The sequence below is a fragment of the Pagrus major genome, chromosome 19, assembly GCF_040436345.1.
Source record: "Pagrus major chromosome 19, Pma_NU_1.0".
NCBI classification, from domain to species: domain Eukaryota; kingdom Metazoa; phylum Chordata; class Actinopteri; order Spariformes; family Sparidae; genus Pagrus; species Pagrus major.
In genome coordinates, this window is record NC_133233.1 from 5,722,216 (window position 1) to 5,743,010 (window position 20,795).

General features: G+C 41.9%; 1 protein-coding gene across 2 annotated transcripts in view; it reads right to left on the reverse strand.

Moving 5' to 3' along the window:
• The window catches only part of znf438 (zinc finger protein 438), a 53,565-nt gene extending 34,643 nt beyond the window's left edge, over positions 1 to 18,922 (reverse strand). The window contains exon 1 of one of the 2 annotated variants that reach the window (XM_073488810.1): positions 18,901 to 18,922. The gene's annotated coding sequence lies outside the window, so the exon portion shown is untranslated. Of the gene's footprint in view, positions 1 to 18,836 lie in introns of both variants that reach the window. The other variant, XM_073488809.1, reaches the window with a different exon arrangement.
• Between the last annotated feature and the right edge of the window lie 1,873 nt (positions 18,923 to 20,795).

A 20,795-nucleotide genomic window follows, 5' to 3' on the forward strand; every position in this document is an offset into this window, starting at 1 on the left:
TATTCCATCACACTTTAAATGTGTCTACAAGCAGTGCCCTGCTTTCTTAGAATCAAACCTAACAGCCTTCTTTCACAAGAAACACTGTCTCAAAAAAACATGGTTGGGAAAACATGCTTTTCCCACAGCCTTACACCAACTAAACGGAATGCAAAGAAAGAATGCGTTCCCATCGCACGGCTCCCTACTCCTCCAGTCCCCGTATTTCCCACCCCCTGTGAGAGATTTTATCCTTAAAAAACAGGAGGTTCGCCCACTCGTTCACCTGGGACGGCTCTTGGACGGTGGAGGCAAGCTAGAAGGTTATAGGAGCCTGGGAATGTTTAACATCAAGAAAGCAATCAGAACATAGCTGGAGCTCTGGGATTTAGACAGGAAACATGGAGAGTAACCCCTTCCTGCCTGAGAGGAAAGAGAAGAGGAAGTGATATGGGTTATGTGACGAAGTTTGACTGTAACCTGAAAGGGAGCCTGTTGGCATTTATAGGAATACTACAATTTTAAGTGCTAAATTTAGCCTATTAAGACATATCAGGAACCTGTAAAGTTTCACTTCTCTTGCAAGTAACACTTTTTGGCTGATTTCAACCTACATCAGTGTTCAGAAAGGTGAACGACATATACACAGGAGTAACACTAAACAAGACAAATAGTCTACAGACACACTATCGGCCATGTCATACATATATGCTCACTGTAAAGGAAACCACACTGTAAGAATAGATCAAAGTTGAGGTCCAAAGTTTGAGCAGTTATTGCCGCAGTTATAGGTAACCAGGTCACTCTCTTCTTTCTCCAAGAAGCTGATTTCTTAATCTTCATGCAAACGAAAAAACAGGTTTCTGTGATCTGGACAGAGTAACTAGGATTTCTCCTGAAAAAGCACAAATTTGTCAGCTACGTAGAAAACAATGCAATGAGCAGGAGAGATAATTACAAATAATAATGGATCATATATTAAAACCAATTCCACTAAAATTGAAGCTCCTACAGAGTAACCTGTATAGGTTTAAATGAATGTGTTTCAGGTAGGGTTACAGCAATGACCACCTCAGAAATTAAGACACCTCTCAGTATCATAGTATATGGCATTACACTATTATCACCCTTAATGGAATATGGAATAAAAACAGAGCTTTAACTTGGTAGACAAACGCTTCCTTATTATTTCACAGAATATATATATATATATATATATATATATATATATATATATATATATATATATATATATATATATATATATATAAAAATACACATACATATATATATATGTAAATATATATGTAAATAAAACACAAATATGTTAGAATTCAATTCTTTAGATAAGCAAATGTATGGTAACGGTCGATTTTCATACCATGGTATACATTTAAACAGATATATTGCCTCAACTCTAGCTTCAAGTGTCTTGTACCACATTACTTACATGGTGCATGTACATATATTTACAGCTTCAATGTTCTCAAAGAACATGTCAGCATGGTAGATTTCCTGAATGATTTTTCATGGTTACCCACAGCATTTTATAGAAGAGGTGCCCTGTCTCAACTGAAATAAAGACTGTCTTCTCAAATATCTGAGGAAATTACTACATTTCTTTGAAATATGACAATAGTTTAATTACAAGCTATATCACACGGCACATGCTGCATATTTAACAAGTGAGGCAACTGCTTAAATTATAATCTATTTACGACATTGATAACAAGATTAGATACATCAGGATCTTTCAGCTCAGCAGGTGATTGCACGATCGATCATACCATACATATTCCTCTCTATAACTAATCAAATCAGCATTTTCAACTGTCAGGAAAAAATTAAACTTTTGAGTTTTTACATCCGTCACATCAGGTTGAAGTTAGTTTCCACCTTCACTAACCAATTTCCTGTAATGTGTGTGTAAAGCAAGTCAAATTTTATATCACCATGGTTAGAATAGATTGTGTGGCGTCCACAAGTATCTGTACCAAATATTATGGCAATCATGTTTTATCATATTGTTCATTCAATAATAGATTATCAACATGCTTTACTCAGTTAGTGAAACATTTGACCTGCTGGTGGCGTTAGAGGAACGGTCATAGGGTTGATAGGCTTAATCTTCTGGGAACCATCAATGTCTGTGAAAATTTCATCCAACCATCCCATTGGCTAAATAGAAATATGCTAATTGTAGCGTACTGTAACTGAAATATGCCCCTTTTATAAGCGGTTCATTTCCGTGTACTGTGGTGTCTACTTGGAAATCAACCTCTGACTGAGACATTAACTGTTTACATGACATGAGAGAGGACTCCCATAAAGAATTCTACTGAAGAAGCAGTTCAGAGAAGAGATGTAGGATTTAAAAAGTCAACACAGTAGGCGACAGCACCACCTAAATACTGCCTACCAGAAAAGGCCCGCTGGCCTTAATCCCAGCCATAAATCACATCCACTGTGCACCCACTATATGAAATTCCCTGTAAGCCCTAACATTATGGCCATACCCATAGATATCCTTGCAGCTTGTAGCAGCAGAATAAAAGTGGAAAATACATCCATCATAAAGAGAGGTTATTTTGGCGGTGTGCAGTGATGATAAAACTGTGGGCATGCTCAGTGCCCTGTTTATAAACTGTTTGTTAATCTATCATTTGCCACAAGAGGAATGAGATAACAATATGGTGTGGTTTACAGTCAGCTCGCCCACCGTGGAAAGATCGAAGTGTGTCCTTGGACTGACATTATTTATTGAAATATATTCACTCAAGCTGAAATATGTATAGCGAATGCATTATGAACAGTGCTTCTGATGGAGCAGAGAGCGCTTTAACTCACCGTAACATTGGCTTGCTCTTTTCAACAGATGTCCCTTGTGTGACACACGGCGGGGATAATAGAGAGGAAAGGGTCTGAACGCTTTAATTTACCCCTTTCATGAATGGAAGGGATTTCCTTTTGATGGCCTATTTGAATGTATAGACAATTTAGAGTCCTTCTCCGAGCAGCGATTCTGATCTTAATTACTTCGTTAATTAGCTGTGATTCACAGGGAGAAGCCTTGCCCTATCCAGAGTCCCTCTGCATTGCTGAGGGGGCTTCTCAAAAGCCCTCACATCCTCGCTCCTATTTTAGAGCACCAATCCTGCACTTGTGACACTGATTTGCAAGTCTGCCTTTGCTGAAGGTGGGCTTTTTTTCCTCAAATGTCAGCAAACCCCATAGAGCTCCGGCTCTCTCATTCTACTGCCTGAGGAAAGCGGACCAGATCAGACCCAGCCCCCCCTCCCTGGTCTGCTGTAGACTTATATCACACGGCCGCATTCCACAGATTTATGTTTATCGTTTTCCAATGAAAGAGGGACAGCCGGTGCAACATCCTGCATGCTCCCCTCACTGTGATAAATATGGCTCCCTCGCTCTGGGTGCCGCAACTTTGCAGATCGATGGAGCATTTAGCTAATCACAAAAGAAAGCAATAGCAGGAAGAATAAAAAGGGTTGTCATAAGCAGGAGGCGTTGAGTGAACACAGCAGACAAACAATGATGCTTATCATTTGCTTGTGAGGTTTACTTACAAAACTGCCCCACAGGAGTTATCACTCATCAAGGTGGATCAAGCTTTTTCTTGTACAACAGGCAGTGCAGAACATGCAGTGCAAAAGTAGGTGTTTTGGCATGCAGGCTAGCTTGAGAGAACAGCCGGCCAACTGAAAGAAAAGGTAAGGTCCAGCTGAGGCAGCTGCTTGCTATTACACCCCCCCCCCCCCCCCCCCCCCGCGGCAGGAAATAAGCAATCATTTAGTACTGACAGGTACACGCTGAAGCAATGCTATCTCTGCTCTCAAACCAACCAAATCATGGATTACACAAGTTTAGAATTAACCTTAAGCCTCTCAAGTATCTCTGCCAAGGTTAGTCACTTTTATACCTTGCAGAGTGTGAGCGTATATATTTTCGTAAGTAGGATAAAACATGCGGACACACGTGAGCATATGTGAGAGAGATTTTACTTTGAACAGCAAAGAGAGTATCAGCTCACACGAGCAAAGATATCAGATGTACAAACCATTTCTGTGTGTGTGTGTACTTTCCTCTGGAGACAGAAAAAAATCATAACGGCAAACAAAGAAAAAGCTCTCCTCAAATCCTCCTCAAACATGTGAGGTGCTTTTCTGCTCGTGAAAAGCAGCAATTTAGAGGTCTCTGGTGAGCTGTAGAGGGCTTAGCGTGTCCAACTGGATCTGGAGTGTAGCTGCAGACCTGCCTTAATGCACTGCCAGGTCACCGTAACTGTGTGAAAATGGCAACACAAGGCCAGTATGGCTGCTTGTAGCTTGGGGCACATAAACAAGGTGACAGTACAAGCAAAAAGCTAAGAAAGTCCAGTATATACCAAGTGCCGCTACCCTTAGTGTTTTTGCCATGCAGGCATGGTGTTCAGCTAGGATAACCAGAGTCTCTTCAAACCCAACACCAAATAAGACTTCTACAAACTTAGACAAAAAACAATTACTTGATAGCGGTTAAGGTGTAAGTTCTAAGAAATGGACAGAATTTGAAGGAGGTTCCAAATCTACAGGTCCAGTATAACTACTATCTGCTGCCCATTATACTCTTTGTGGTAGCTATCTTTAGATGTAGTGACAAACTGCAGTTAGCAAGTAGCTCAGTTAGCCATGGAGCTAAATGGCTGACAGGAGTCTGCCAGCACCACTACTTTGGATGAGTCACCACTGACAACAAGGCTCACTTCGGTTGGGCTCAGCAGCCTACCAGTGAACAGAGCTTTACACTAGACTGGGGCTGAACACAGCCTCTGAGAACATTAGATACATTGATGAGTTTTATTTTGTTTATGTTATTTGTATGAAGTGTATTTTAGATGAGTTAAAAGGCATTAAAAGCTCCATTCACACCACCTTTTCAAGGCAGGAATATTGCTCTGTTATTCCGCCTTGCCGTCAGTGTGAAAGTCACAGAGGTGGAATGGGGGGGGAGTTTTGTCCCGCCTCTGATTCGCAGCAGAGGTAGTAACAGAGCCGCAAAAGAGCTGAGTCGATCTGTGTGAAAGTGTAAGCCGGCAGCACGGGACAGGGGTTTGACATTTTGATGTTGTTTGTCTGAAAACAAAACAGATCCTTCACTGGATAGTGCTCACAATAAAAGACCTTCAAAATAAGAGACATGTCCCCCACTTTAATCCACTAAGTTATGTTACAAGACCAAACAGCAGTGATGTGGTCACAGGTAGTGTCTCTGGCATCTTATATGAGAAAAAAACAGCAAATTTATATGTGGAAAAGTCGTTGCCAGGCACCTCCAGCTGTTGACTGGCGGTGATTATGTGACACACTTTTAAGCAAAAATTCTGACATGTCTTGTCACCCTCCACTACTGTGTAATGGTAGTTACTGTCTTTGGCAACTTGTAAAAAAACAAAACAAACAAATTTAATGAGGAAAAGTCATTGCGACCCAGTCAGCCCTCCACTCACTGAAGACTCAGTAGTCTTCAGTGAACTTCCCCCCAGAAAACGGCATCCCTTTCTGCGAGTGAGAGCCAGACAGGGTCCGCTATTTACTGATGGTGATTATGGGATGCTGTTTTTTCTGTTTAGTAGACGCTCTAATTAAGACTAAATAGCAGTTAATCCAATCCATTGTGAAAATCCAAATGTGTAGTGATGATAATATTAACAGCCTACAGTCTCAGTAACTTGCAGCGACCTGCCTGCCGTGAGCCTGATACTAGTGCATTTTCTCCTCTGGGTAGAGATATGATATGTCCTCCCTTACCTTTAAATAGCCTTACCCTTGTCCTAAATAACCCCAAATTATTATTCTTTCCAATGAAATAAATCTAATCTAACATTAGCATGGCAAATAAGACTGTGCCAAGGCAGTGTAAGGGCCAACTAAAATGCCCACATACATGCAGTCAGCTCTGTTTTGTCTGTGACAGCCCTAAAGGCCCTGAGGCTCAGTAGCATTTTCTCCATCTACAAACAGCTCTGTTCTCCAGCCCCAGATGTCTCATTACTGTAAAACAAGCAGAGAGATGAGCGACATACAAGCCACTGGCCCACAACGCTGCCTCCCTTTCAATTAGAAAGGATTAGCCTAGCCTGAGCGGGCCTTCCTGTGCGATATGTTACCTTGCATTGCACAGGACAGCCATATGTCAGACCTAAATAAATTACTGAGAAGCTGAAAGCTTGGCGATATCTGAAAGGGAGTTATGGCTCCACTAGAGTGCACAACAGGCTTAACAGGAGGAGGATGCTGTTGCCTCTATAAAACTTTACACTCTATGAGAGGGCATGGGCGGAGACACAGGTATACACCTTCCCTCACTCACTCTCGTAAATTAGACCTATAGGATGCCACAATTCCTCAGTAGATTTAGTAGTTTTACTCAGCGTGCATTAATCAAGTGATAAAGCCAAGCCAGTGAAATTTCTGCAGTGTCAAGCTTTGGCTAAGCCAACTGGACAGATCTCATACTGTCCCATGGCACATACTGGAGGAAGAGAGACCAAACTTAACGGGATAGTGAGGCCCTCATGCCGCTGCCTGCATCACTCACTTTTATGAGAATAGGGTGGCGTGGGGTTTAACAAGAGGTTTTACTCGTCAAGGGAACCGACATTACATAACCATAAAACGATGAGGTCCACAAATCACCAGTTGACTTGTGACGCATGGTAGGGCTGGGCTTGTGCAGCTCACAACCCTGCTGCAACTCTTGTGATGGTTGCTGTAAGAGTAAGAACAACAAAAAGAGTTTTAATGAAACCTGTTTTTTCTACAGTTAAATGGAAGCAGGGTTTCTGCTGGCGTTTGCTTCCCCCCACATGAAACTGAAAATACAGCTTTGATACTCCAGCTAACCCTGCACCCCGCCACTCGCTCGTCTGCAGAATTTTCCAGCGAGTCCGTGCCATAGCTGGAGTGACTCCACTGACCAGGGGCGTCTGTGGTTGAACCGTGCTAGTCCGCAGGTCCGGAGAGGCAGGCAGCGAGCAGGCAGTCAGGCTCCGCTATGCCTGACATGGAGCACCCTCACAGGGGGAACGACTGAGTAATGGCAGGGTAACTTGATCCAGGGCTGGGAGGGAGTGGGAGCAACCCTGACGCCTAAATCATAGCTGTGGGATGGAGAGAGGGAGACACACAAATGTGTTTGCAAGAAAGATACGCAGAGGGATGAGAGGCTGAGGAGACAGTGGGTGGGACGAGCAGAGAAATGAGCAGTGGTGAGACAGGATACTTGGGAAGCGGCCAAACGACAGGGGATGAAAGTGAACGCCTCTCTGCTGCCTTTCATGCACGTGCCATCGTGAGGTGGGAGGGACCACAGAGGAATGACAAGGCGTGGGCTTGGGTTTCAAATTCATCAGTCTGTCTAAAACAGAATAAACATGCGTAGGCCCAAAATGACTTCTATTTTCCCTAGTGTCTGACACTAATTGAGAAATTTGGGCTTGTAGACATAAATAAATGTATACCTCTTCGTATAGGCCAAAGCATTTAACCAGGAATTAACCTGTCCCACAGCTCTGTGGGCTCATGGAGAATCACTTAATTACATCTGGAGCAAGGATGCAATACATTTCAACATAGTGAACTTACTGAGGACTTCAACCATAAACTGTGATGCTCCCAGAACTCCAGGATCCCTACTAGCTTGAGGCTTGCTGCAGAATAAATACAGCCACTCAATAACAATATTACTGAAATGATAAGGGCCCTAAGTTGGGTCCAGCTTTACTAAACTTTTAATAATCAATTTACATAAAAAGAAGGGCTAATGATTTCACAATAAATGAATTAATTAAAAATCTGGTCAAAAAATTGTATTAATTGTGAAAAATGCCAATCACAAGCCAATCTTCAATGTTGCTTATTTTGTCCTACAAACAATCACAAACCCAAAAACGTTAAATTTACTATCATGTAATTTGAAGAAAAGCAGCAGAGAAAGAACAGCATAAGCTCTAACTTTATCAACCCTGAAGAAATTCTTGTGCCAGAGATTGCTCCAGATACAGCATACACTGTAAACAAGTATGTTTTAAAATTAAGTTTCTCTTGACTGACTAATTGTTTCAGCTCTAGAAAAAACAGTAAATTATAGATAAATCATTTATACCGATATTAAATTGCAAACATGAATAAAAATAAAAAAAGCCCTTTAAGAAAATACCCTTACAAAAAGGCAAAGAAAAACAACAAACCATACAAAAATAGAAAATAGAAAAAAAACCTGATTGCAGTAACTCTCATAGCACAGCTAAACTGCTAAGACACTATTTCAGGACTGTGGCAAAACACAACTTCCTATTTTTTAGGTTATATTCACTGAACATGAATGGTGTTTACAGGAACACCCTGCTCCACACTGACCCTGTTCAGACCTGCTATCAATATGAGTTTTAATTGGACAGCTCTAAGTACAGGTATGAACACTGTCAACATGCTTTGAGGATGCATCTGAGATCTGATCACTCAGACCACATTTCAGAGGTGGTCTGGGCCACATGTGAACACGTTCTTTAAGCAGTGTGCACGCACATGTGTCCTGCGCCACACTGAAGGACTGCCTACTCAACTGATGTGCTCTGTGAACAAGAAGAAGAAGCCACAGCGGCAGCAGAATGGTCTGATTTTCCTGTGGTTCACTGTAATGTAGATCACATGTTTGGGCTCTCTTAACCTGCCAATGTTAGCAGCAGATGTTTGTGAACACACTGTCTGTTAGAGCTGTCCACTTGTGATTGGATCATTCAGGATGATTGTTGATATCAGGTCTGAATTTCTTCTTTGATTTCTTGTCTGTACAACCACAGTCTGTGGTCACAATCTGTTGTTAGCTGCTGGAACAGGTTGGGGTTAGGGGCCTCGCTTAAAGTCCACTCAGCAGGGTTAGGAGGGAGGGGCAGATTAATTCGGAAAAGCCAGCCTGTACTCAACTCCATTTTAAAAACTGTCTGACTTCACTTTTTCAGTAGCGACTTGTGATGTATCATAAATATATCATTACACTAAGCGAAACGACAGATCTGTCCCAGCCGTTGCCATGCCAATGACCATACAGGTCTGATGCTGCAGTCTCCTCTCATCAACCTCTTATGATGTTACCACACGACGACAAATTTTTACCACGCACACAGCATACAAAATGGTTTGCTAGAAGTGGAACACAGCCAGGAACTATGCTAATGCTCAAAGGAGCAGCCTAATATAATAGTATGCCTTAGCTGCCTGCAGCCTACAAATCCTGTAAAAGTCAGTCATTAAGCTTCACATGTAATTTTCATTAACTTTTCTTGGAAACAAGAGTCTAGCAAGACCAACAATTTAGCAGAAAAAGAAATGTTCACCAGACCATTACTGAACCACATCCTCCCTTTTCCATCCACAATATGGTCTCCATTCATTATTCAGACTAGAGATGCACTTTCCTTGTTCTTCAACTCTCCACTCATGACATCTTTGGGCAGCACTTAACAGACGGGATACATATCAGCTGCTTATAATTCAGGTATAAACTAAAAAAAAAGACAACTTCATCAGGTTTTATTCAATTAGGCTAAAACAGGCTGATGGACTTCTTCCAAAACCCACACAAAAGGATTCCGACTTTGAATGCATGACTGAATTAGCTGTGTATAAATGTTTTTAGGGGAGACCTGCATTTTAATTTAGTCTTGTAGCGCCTACATTACGGCCATAATGTAGATAAGCCATAATTGGAATAAGTAGGCCAAGCCTTGAAGCAAACTTTAACTTGGAAAAACAATCAGTCGCAGCTACAGTGTCCATCCTGCAAGACACTTCATGCAGAATAACTGAATCAAGACGTGTCTGCATTATCATACTCCTCGTGCAAAGTGTCAACAAGATTTAGGAACAATCTACACTTTTTTTGTTGATACCTTCTAGTTAGACCGTTACTTCAAAGTCTGGCTCGATTGGCGCCTGAGTAAAAAAAAAACAACCTTGTGTGTGTTATGGTAACATGATCTTGGTTATGATTGAGCGGAAATGTTAGACAAGCATCTAAGTTTCCTCTGCCTGCTTCCTCCCTCCTCATCTAGCCACATGTGAAACCACACTGGAACTGCTCGCCAGCCAAAGTAAACTCTCCAGTCATCCACTTGGCATGTGTTTACACTGGATGCCAGCTTTACATGCCAATCCCTTACTCATATTCTGGTGATTAATGATATCACACAGTGGAACTCTTCTACATAATCATTGTATGCCATGAGTGTGATACATTTCCCACAGTGAGATACATGTAATGGATGCAGTTGCAGTCAAACTCTGTGTGTGTGCGTGTGTGTGGGAAGGGAAGGTGTTCCTCACACTGACTCATCTATAAAGGTACAGAGCTGCTCTGAGTCTGCAAAAAATGGTCACCAAAAAAATGTGTAGGCTAACCAATTTTCTAAGTGAGCAGCAAGCTGCTCTGAGTTGAACAATGAATGGAAATGTAATGTAATTTAGCAGATGAATTAGAGCCAGAGTTAAAGCTGATTTATGTGCGTATGATTAGCTTTAGAGCTGGATACATCACATGCTCCAGCAAATACCTTAAATGAACTGTATGGCCTGTTTACAGTCTTCTGCTTAACCAAAGTGACCCGCACTTACATAACATGGAATGTACAGAGTTCTCGCGAGGCAAACAGAAAACAGCCAGTAAAGGCAGAGTTGGGCATTTTATAAAGTTGAGAGCATGAAAGGGTCAGTTCACTCACAATAAAAAAAAGTGCGATATGTAAGATTTAAGTTGAAAACATACAAAAAAATAACTACAATTATCAGCAGAATGTGAAGAAATAAAAGTTTTGACATTACAATGTTTATGTACTGTGTTGCAGAGATATCTACATAAGTTAGCATGCTAAGCTAGCCCCGTCTGTCCTTGTCCAAAGCTCCTGTGTTAGTGGTGTAAACATCAACATTATTTTATTTTATTTACTTATATATATATATATATATACATATATATATTTATCCATTATGTACGTTTTTACAACCTAAACAATTTTTATTGATTCATTTTGTTTTATTTTCTTTTTACTATTAGTATTTTAGTTCACTTCAATATCTTAGTATGATCTGGACCTGTAAGAACTTTTTAATTTGCCATTTTTTAATTTCCACTGTCCTAAGTTGGATAATGTGTGATATGTGCCTCTATGTTTTTCCCATATGTGTGTATGAGGACTCCCATATGTGTGTATGAGGACTCTACTGCAAACAAAATCTACCTCTGGGTACTAATAAAGTAACTTGAACTTGATTACCCCAGTGCTCAGAGAACTGTTTCAGGACCGCTAGCTGCATGGCTAACTGAGCTAACTAGCTAAGGACAGCTACATATAGCAGCAATTAGAAGTTACACTACCAATATGCTGCCCCATATAAGTATGAAATTGACAGGTGGCCAATTCTTACAAATTGCACCTTTAAGAAAAAAATATATTTTGCCTCTTAGTTCTTGTGGTGTATATACACCGATCAGGCATAACATTATGACCACCTGCCTAATATTGTGAAGGTTCCCCTCGTGCAGCTAAGACAGCTCCGACCTGTCAAGACATGGACTTAAGACCTCTGAGGGTGTCCTGTGGTGTCTGGCACCAGGGCGTTTTATAGTGGATCCTCTGGGTCCTGTATGTTGGGGGGTGGGGCCTCCATGGATCAGACCTGCTCCAGCACGTCTTACAGATGATCGATCAGATTGGGATCTGGGGAATTTGGAGGCCCAGTCAACACCTTGGGCCCTTTATTGTGTTCCTCGAGCTGTTCCTGAGCAGTGTTTGTGGTGTGTCAGGGCACATTGTCCTGATGGGGGGCCACTGCCATCGGGTAGTGTTGTTGTGATGAGGGAGTGTACTTGGTCCACAACAGTGTTTGGATGGGTGGTGCGTGTCAAGTGGCATTCACATGAATGCCAGCACCCAAGGTTTGCCAGCAGAACTTCGCATTGTGATGAAATGATCAATGTTATTCGTGTCACCTGTCAGTGGTTTTAATGTTGTGGTTGATCGGTGTTTAGCCATGCAAATATTTTGAGTTCTCTCTCATAGCATTGGTTTCGTGTCCCACATTGGAAACACCTTCAGCGTGACCTCATCAGAAGCTCCTATTGCATTCTGCCAGGAACGTCCTCAGAGCAGATAGTTGTTCAAGAGCGCTCACACTAGCCTGTCACCAAACAGTAGTTTGAGTTGCTAACTGTGGGAGTAGAAATACTTTCAACAGCTAGCCAAAACCGAGTGGCAATACTCCCTGGTAGCAATACCCACCAGATAGAAATATTTTCCCGAACTGAAGTTAACTTCACCAAGCTAACACAGTACCGAGTAGCAATACTCTGCTGTACATATTAATCCGCCTGGAGGTCGGAACACTCCCAGTTTGTCCACGCTTTTACCTAACCACACCAGGTTAGCATAAGCACATTAACAGGTACAGCTTAATGTTAGCTTCACAGCTAATTAGCCCTGCTAGTGACCATGGCTGCCTCTAATGCCCCCATGAAAGAAGAGGAGAAAACACAGACGCGTGGAAGCTGGAACGGCAACGTTGCCTAGCTGGGGGGGATCAACTTGACCTCATCAACCCGCTGCCTCAGGATTTAGCCGGTCCCGACTTAACAATAGGCTCGGTGGATTGTCAGAATGTAATGGTGGATGATGATGTGGATGGTCTCCTCGTTTCAGATGAGGATGACAATGACAACCCTTCACTTGCACTTTTGGACTGAGTTGCAAAACCTCATCCCTCAATGGCAGTTCCAGCGGGTGACGACGACTTGTCTTCCCCAATGTGACTTGGACTTGCACGATGTGTGCGAACACGTCGCTGCCAAGCTCAAAATCCAATGTCCAGAGGTTCAGGTTGAAGCTTCAAGGTCTCGTTATGAGCTTGTTAAAAGCTGCCTAAAGTGAAGAGACGGGCAAACAACTCCTCCTGATTTTTACAGAATTGATGGAGGAATTTGCTGTCTCTTGGCGTAACAAGCCATACAGAGAGAAGCATCCTGTGGCTGGCAGCTCCATGCTTGACTGCGAGGATATGGATAAACACGTTCTCCGCAACATGCTTCTGGTGAAGCCCGTGGTGGCAGCTCATCTCTACCTGAAAATATCCCTGTCGTCACCAGGGTCTGCTCTTCAATCCAAGGCAGATCGTCAGGCCGAGCTTGAGGAGGAAATGACGGCTTCACCCGACCCGGCATTGTGGGAGGAGGTGTGCATCATTACTGATCATTGCCTTCACCTGCACAAGGTGGCCATCCAGTTGCACGGAAGAGCCATGGGGTTGTTGGTCCTGCAGGAGAGAGCCTGCTGGCTGAATCTCACTACTTTGTCGACCAGAGAGAAGGACGACCTCCTCGACACCCTGATGACATCCCAGGGAGGATGTCTGCCAAGAAGGGCAACCTCAGCCACATTGCCAATCCTTTGCCCAGGCAGCGAAACGGCCTCCTCCCACTTTCAGAATCCCCAGGCTGCCCAGGCCTCAGTCGGCCCCCCAGGCTCCACCAAGGGCATCGGCTCAGAAGGGTCCATGGCAGAGAAAAGCTCATCTCCCTCAGGAAGGGACCCGGTCTGACCAACCACCTCCAACTTTCTCTCAGGTGGTGAGGAGGAAGGAGCGGCTGGCCTGAAAATGCGTGCAATATTAGACCTCAGAGATCTAAACGAGCACCTCAAATACAAATTCAGGACGTTAACATACGCATCTCTGATGCGTTTTCTGCACCCAGGTGATTGGTTCACCTCAGTCAACCTCAAGGACGCTTATTTCCACATATTTTGTTGAGTGAAGGATCTGTTTAGTTATCAGACTGTGAACACCATCAGATCGCAGGCCCCCGCCGGCTTATCCATTCACACAGACGCCGGTTTGCCTCTGCTGCACCTCTGATACCACCTCCGGAGGCGCATCAGAGCCACGGCAAAATTTCACCCCTCGCCACATCTGAAACTTTCACACAGAGGAGGATGCAGAGAATTGGCGCAGGATCTCTGCACTCAAAGGGCAGTGTGAATGGGGCTAGTGTCTCACCAGACCACCTTCCTTGCTCTTTCGTAGCGAGGAAGAGGTGAACGTTTTTGAATGACGAAGAGGTTTTTGAATGACTGGCAGTGCAGTGTCAAGCCCTTTTCATAGGGGGAGGGTCTCCACCCTCCATGACACTGACGTGCCTCGCTCCAGCCAATCCTGGCTGGCAGAATGTAATAGGAGCTTCCGATGAGGTCACACTGAAGGTGTTCCCAATGTGAGACACTCACTACTCAGAGAAACTAATTCTTTCTCCTACTCTGAGGATTACCTGGGCAATGGGTGACAAGTCCTGACCGATGTAATATATGATTGGTTGCCTGAAAAAAGAGCAAGGGTGATGCAACCAGTGGCTTTCTGAAATGTTGAAAGGTTTTCAAGAAGCGCTCAGAGCGGATGACCACAAAAGGCAGTGCTTTTTCTCTAGACGGCCATATGCTGCCACAGACGCTCACTCCTAATTAGAAACAACTGAAAAAAGACACTGACACTCCAGAAAAGACGTTATGTGAAAAAAAGTGACAGTTTCAGAAGTCAAACTGTTATTCTAAGCAAATAGGGTTTTTCTCAGGATCTTGACTAAAGGTTTCTAAGACGGCAGGGCGGGAACTCTAAAACATTTTACAAAAACTGGATCAGTTGTATCCAAAGAACGACCAGGCATAGCCAAAGTGAGAACAGAAGATCAATACATGAAGCTTAGTTCCCTGAGAGTTGAAAGGGCTACTCCATCACAGATACAGAATTTGCTACATAAACAACACAAGACTCCAATCAGTAGTCCATGTAGTGACTCAGAGGACGAGGAGCAGTTTCTAAACCACTTCTCAGGAGGGAAACAAGGACAAACACAGAGGGTGTATGTAAGAAAACAGACAGGAGAGAAAGATACCTCAGTGTTTCAAAGCCACAGTGAAGATTCAAGTCTGGGGCTGTTTTCAGACTCCTGCACAGAACTGACTCCACCCTGACCTAGGAGAAGCACCACTCAATTCTTCAGAGACACGCTCCACCCTCTGGTTTGATCTTTGTGGAGAAGGATTCATAGTGCAGCAGGATAATGAGCCCAAACACCTCAAAGCTTTAACACAACTACTGAAGACCTAAGAAGACCAAGGAGTCCTGACTGTCATGGACTTTCCTCCACAGTCATCAGACCTCAACCCCATTCAACATTTATTGGGGCACTGGATGACTGAGATAGCCAAAAATTCAGTGACATCACAAGAAGCTTTGTTGAATACTGTCAGATCATGCTGGGATAACATGAGTCAGCCTGTTTTACACTAACAGAGTCCATGCAGCTCAAGAGCATGCTGTCATTAAAGCAAAAGGGGGACAAAGCAATAAAAGATATTCTGAAAATGTTCAACTTCTCACTTAAACTTTTAAAATTAGATTATTTAGACTTTTGTGCCCCACTGTATGTAACAAATGTTTCAATAACATGTTAGCAAATTAAAATATTTAATAATTTCCATGGCATTTTATTTATGCCATGCATCACTTTTAATTATTGTAATAATTTAATTAGGACAGTATCATTCACTTCAGGACAGTTTAAATTTCATTTCAGTGGTGGTGAAAAAAGTTGGAGCCCTGCGACTGCAATCAAACTGCAGGGTATGTGTTTAACATACTTGGCCAATAAAGCTGATTCTGATTCTGATTCTGAGTGTGGTGGTCGGAAAGTAAGTGCTAGCCTATCTGTTAACTTTAGTGTAATATTCTAATCACGAGCAAGCATGGAGCATGTGTTGGCTGTGTCGTAGGAGGTTCTGTTACGAGTGTGAAGTTGTACCAAATTAGAAAAAAGTGTTTGCTGATTTGTGTGGTGCCCACTTTTCCATCATCAGCAGAAAAATATTGCTGAGACAGCTATTTTTCTACAAAAAAGTTGTAACAGTGAAAGCTTTTTTCTCTACAGGTCCTGATAATATTTCCTGAACATTAGTCAGGCCTTTGTTGAACAGATCTGAGTCTGACACAAAGAGAGTTACATCAGATTGACCCCTGGAGCAAGGCATTGAAGCCCCAAATGCTCAAAAAAATATAAAAAATTGTGTTTTTACTGGGAGCCTCCCAGTTCAGAATTAGTGTTAACTTTAGAAGTGAAAGCTGCTGCTGAAAAGAAAACACAGTTTTCTGTCAACGTTCCCAGCTTAAAATGTGTGGGGTTTACTGACCTTTACAACATCTTTTATGTGACAAAAACTGGGCTTCTGCAGATAGTGAAATAATAAACTGTTGTACCTGGAAAGGAAAACCATGAACACTCACTGGAACATACTGAATACCACAGTTTACACATTTCCAGTTCCTAAAAGATGGATCAGACTTGAGGGGAATTTTCTTCATCTACACTTCACCACACAGCAGATCATATTCCTCATTTTACCGCCTTAGAGGCGTTTAATCTAAATCTTCAGGTCAAACACCTAAGGGACCAGAAATTGTCTCTAACCAATGAGACTAGGCCAGTACTTCAAATTCAAGGCCACATTTAATCATGGTCTCAGCGCTTTTTACAGTATGAAACAGAAGGCCTTAAAGCTCACGCTGACCTTTGACCTTCCCCCGAGAAGAGGTGTAAGAAAAATTTTAGGGAATACAGAAACAAAGAATTTTCCAACATGTACCACAAACTGTATCTTTATCAGCCGAAGCACTCAGTATGAGTGGAACGCACTTGTTTAACGTCTCTCTAGATTCCTTTTCTGATACTTAAACTCAGCTGTTACTGAGTACTGATCTGAAACCATTGGTTTGTTTTGAGTTTTGAGTTTACAATCTATATTTAACAGAATAACTGGAATTATTTTTAGGTTTGTAAAACTGCAACCTTACAATTGTAGATTAACAAAGAGTAAGAAATAGTACAGTACGTAGCAGTATAGCAAAAAAAAAAAAAGGCATGTCAAGTCTCGCCGATAAAGAGTAATCTGAATAAGGTCATTACCAGGGCGATATCACACTGAAGCATCACTAATGATTCAGTTAATCTATGATTGTGTCAAAAGTAGAAGCATAAGCACAGGGCTACAACTGCCTTAGAAAACATATTTTGTTATTAAAAAAAAAAACTTCACAGGTCTACATTATATGACAAATAACAACACATAAAAAATGTATTATGACAAGCTCAGAGAACACAACTCCAAGCACAGTTATTAAAGATAAGAGCCCATTAGTGGGTGCTACGAATTATCACAGTATATGTCATTTTATATAATCATACAAAAATATTCTGCATTCTCAGTTTAGAAGCCGTATACATCATTTTCAACAAACCGAGTGAATTCAATATGCCTTGGTGCCTTGATCGTTAAAGATCAAGGCACTTCAACACATTAATATAAAAACTCCTGTACATCCAGTCATGCTGAATAGAGTATAGGGGAAGATGACTATCGGCCCTGATTACCAGGGCTGATATTCAGCACTTTTTTTTTGGTATCTGTGATTTTTCTGTGAGATTGCTGATTTAAAAAAAATAATTTAAAATTAATGTTAATATCCTAACTCTCACACAATGCCCCACCCACAACACTATCTGATTGGTAACACGTCACAATTAATAGCCCATAAACACTGAATAATCTGAATCTGCAAAGTAACTAGTGACTAAATGCAAATATATGTAGTGGAGAGGAAGTAAAAAGTAGCAGAAGATGGAAATACTCCAGTAAAATTACTTGAAATTGCACTAGAGAACAGTTCTTGAGTTAATGGTAGTTATGATGGTGATCATCAGTCCAAAATATTGGTTTACCTTGATTTCTAATAATCTGTATCAGCCCTGAAAAAGCCATATCAGTCAATCCATAATAAAACATTTCTTGCAGTGGTCTACACATCTACTGACATCATCTCTCACAGCTGGCACATTTCTTTCATCTCACAGTATATGTAAGCAAACTGCCTAAACCTTGGGCCCGTCTACATCAACTCAGTTTTTAAACTGAATTATTTGGTTATGTGAATATTGAAGTGTAATAAGTCAATACTAACTGGACTTTGTATTGTGTTATCCCAAAATCTTCTGCTCTAACTGGGAAACAGGTTCTTCACTGCATTTAGCATTTATTATTGTATCCACAGCAGTTAGATGAGTTAATTTCACCTGATTAACACTAAATATAACTCTGCTCAAGGTGAAAGCAGGGGATACCTCCAAGTACACCTAGGTGACTCCTCTGCACAATGCCTTTGGAAAAAACAAACCAAAATCTACCCGACTTGACAAACTCCCTCCTCCTGGCTTCACATCCATCATGGACTCTTGCACAGGTGCGCATCCAGCACTGCTCACACAGAGCAGCTGAGTTGAGGACAGAAGTGAGGCTGTTCATGGGACAGTAACAGTCAGTCCACTGTCTGGTTGCACATCTTGTCTGTGTACACATTTAACTGCAGGGAATTCTAGCCTGATGACGTATGTCTGCGATGCACAGCTGCAGGGTTAGCCACAGGCCTGCTCTGCATTAGCTACACACACTCTGACACCTACGACACCTTTATCTATCCGCTGTTTGTTGCATGTGCACTTTCACGCAAAACCTACACTTTGTGAAGACTGCTATTTGAGTTTGACTCTGCTGTTCATACTGTAAATACAGAGCAAAGCCAGAGCTCCTCACTGCTGCATGTAGAGGCTACCGTGATAACACTGCAAACGAGCCTGGTTTGGCTTCATTTGCTCTCGCGGAAAGCAGCTGGCTGGGTGAAAATGTCGGAATGACTGTAAACATGTCTCACCTGGATCCCCAGTTATGTGGAGGACGCGCCTTCAAACTACAGACAGACTCATTTTTGTAAATACCTGGCAAAACCGTCGATCTTCATAACTGTTCCTCTCCAGCCATTTTGAGCCAAACCGTCAGCTCGGTCCGGCGGGGTGAAACAAATATGACGAGTTGTAGATAAACCACATTTCTTTGCGTATGCGTAAGAAGACAATCAAAACAATCAAGTTCGAGTGAGGTTAGTGTTTCGGTGAACAGTGTGTGTTTCAGACGGGTGAGGATGCGACATCCTACAGACATCACTTTCCTGTATGAACCCCTGTGTAGGCACAAATGGTACGGCTCGTAACATTCCGGAGACCTACTTCGCTGTGCTCGGTGGGAGCAGCCAATGAGCGGCTGAGTAGTAACCTGAGCGGGACAACACAGCGCGTCACTGAAACAGCTGAGCGCGTGCCACAGAGATCAGAGCGTCCTGCGGAACGTTACTGTAACGACAATGTAACGATGACGTGTACACGCACGCACACACACACACACACACACACACACACTCATAGCGAGAAGTGTCATACACATCAACGGTTTTACATATATAACGAATAAGCGATGGTGGAAGAAGTATTCCCTTTCTTTACTCAGCAGCAGCAATACCATGTGTCAAAATACTAAATTAAAGGTAAAAGTCCTGCATTTGATTTTTAAATTAAAGGGGAACTTTCTTTCCGTGCAATGCTAAAGTATCCCTTTAAGAAAGTAGGCCTACAGAATTTAAGCGACAGTCTGTAATAACTATTATAAATAACCGTAATTTTATAGTAAATCAAACTTCAGTTAATAATTATTTCACTGTTAACTAACAATGAAATCCTTTATAAACTATTTATTAAGCAGTTGTAAAGGTTTATATAGTGGCATAGTTCATTGTCTTGAAACCCAGTAATCAGTTAGCATTTTTGCACATCTAGTTCCCTTGTCTCAAAGTCTGTAAGTTTTTTTAATTTGTTTTCAGTTAAATGTCTGAAGTAAGGCGTGTGGCTACCACAGGCAGAAGATATTGACCTGTTTTGTTCTGTGACATAAAATACATCATTAAATGTCCCACAATTTAATTATAAATTGCTTACGTGTCTTAAAAACAGATGTTCCTAATAAGAGTCTAAATAAGACTACAGAGGTTGTCAGGGACATTAAACTCTAACTTTTCAACTTGTACATTGATTAGTTTCCTCCACAAAAAGGATTACTGCAGAAAATAAACTCTGTGGCAAACATAAGTGTATGATACTTTTAAACTACATTTACATTAACATTAAACTTTACCTTTCGAAGGGTAAATGTAATCACCAGAAGAAAAAAGCTAACATTTGACTATAAACAAACTACACAACTGTCACATCATGACACTAAGATTCCCACTAAACTATGCTGTACACACTTTAATGTAAACTGCTCAATGTACAAGTTGTAAAGTCAGAGTTAGAATAGTTTGTGGGCCTGTAAAGACGGACTAGTGAGTAGATGAGTCTCCGTGTTCGCTGTGATGACTTTTAATTTCCCCGACAACATCTGTAGACTCATTTCGACAATTGTTAGCAACTGCCATTTAAAGACAGGTAAAAGCTCTAAAGCTTGTGTTTACCACAGACCTTATTTCAGGTATTAAACAAAAAAAACATTCAAAAACCCATTGACTTTGAGATGAGGGAACCAAATGTGCAAAAATGTTTACTGATTTCCTGTCAGTTGTCCTGTCATTTTCTTCTTATTGTGTTTTCTGTATTTTCTCCTCCTGTTGTGTTCCCGTGTTCTTCCCCAGCCTGCTTTCCCTCCACACCTGCCCTGCATCTGCTTTGTTAGCCCAGCCCTGTTCCTAGTGTTCTTCCCAGCTCAGCAGGTCTTCACGTCATTCTCCTCACCTGTGTTTCTCCACCTCTCTTCACCTGCACCTCATCGCCTCGTTAGTTTAGTT